This window comes from Penaeus monodon, chromosome 25 (genome assembly GCF_015228065.2).
Source record: "Penaeus monodon isolate SGIC_2016 chromosome 25, NSTDA_Pmon_1, whole genome shotgun sequence".
Classification (NCBI taxonomy): Eukaryota; Metazoa; Arthropoda; class Malacostraca; order Decapoda; family Penaeidae; genus Penaeus; species Penaeus monodon.
In genome coordinates this window covers 15,725,237-15,726,071 of record NC_051410.1, presented here as the reverse complement: position 1 = coordinate 15,726,071, position 835 = coordinate 15,725,237, and the positions used below count along the sequence as shown (strand labels likewise).

The following is an 835-nucleotide window of genomic DNA, read 5'->3' as shown; positions in this document are numbered from 1 at the left end:
GACGCCTCCCTGACCTGACCTGGACACGAGTTGTACTCAATTAGAAAAGAGTAGTGTTTTCATCACATCCACTGAAACCTATTTGTTCTCATGGGAGCTTACTTTCCTGCATATCCATTGGATTTCATCTTAGTTGCAACAATTTATTTTTTACATAGAGTTCTTTCAATAGGTATACCATCCTTTGTTTCTCATTATACCTACGAAATGTAACTATAAAAACGAAATTGGTATTAATCCTTATACCGATGGAAATGCCCCACAAATGATATTTTGGCAGATAAAAATACAGGTACGACTCTTCCAATGTTCCGTTAACTGTGACCAAACCACCGTGACTTTATGCCATTAGAAGTATAATCATGCCAGATGTCCTTGCATATTTCCCAATTACATTCTGTGAATTAAGCACTATAACATAATTAAGTACTTCATCTCACAGTTCACAATGCGAAAACCAAGCAAGCTAATGATGGTCCAAAAATCAGCCAGAAAGTTGAAGTAATCATGTGACAACTGTCGCTGACAACGTTGCAGTATGACCAGTTGCATGAGCACACGTGTCGAGTGAGCACAATCGTCTTGTAGGTTTCACAGGAGTTGGTTATGATTGTGCTGTTTGTTGCACAGTTACGATGGAAGCTTTCGAGTTCACCGTTGAGATCATAGACAGCAACAGACTCGCATCCGATGGCGCAGGTGCGAGTCTCCATCAGGTCCTCCGTGAAGTTGGCGTCCGGGCAGCCGTCCATGCGGGAGCTGTTGCCACGGGGGAGTAACTGCACAGGAAGCACTCCAATCCATGTCCAGGAGCAACACAGAAGACGATGATGAC

The 835-nt window shown here is 43.0% G+C and overlaps 1 pseudogene; it reads right to left on the bottom strand.

Moving 5' to 3' along the window:
• Positions 1–89: 89 nt before the first annotated feature.
• Positions 90–820, bottom strand: LOC119589328 (annotated as a pseudogene).
• Positions 821–835: the final 15 nt, after the last annotated feature.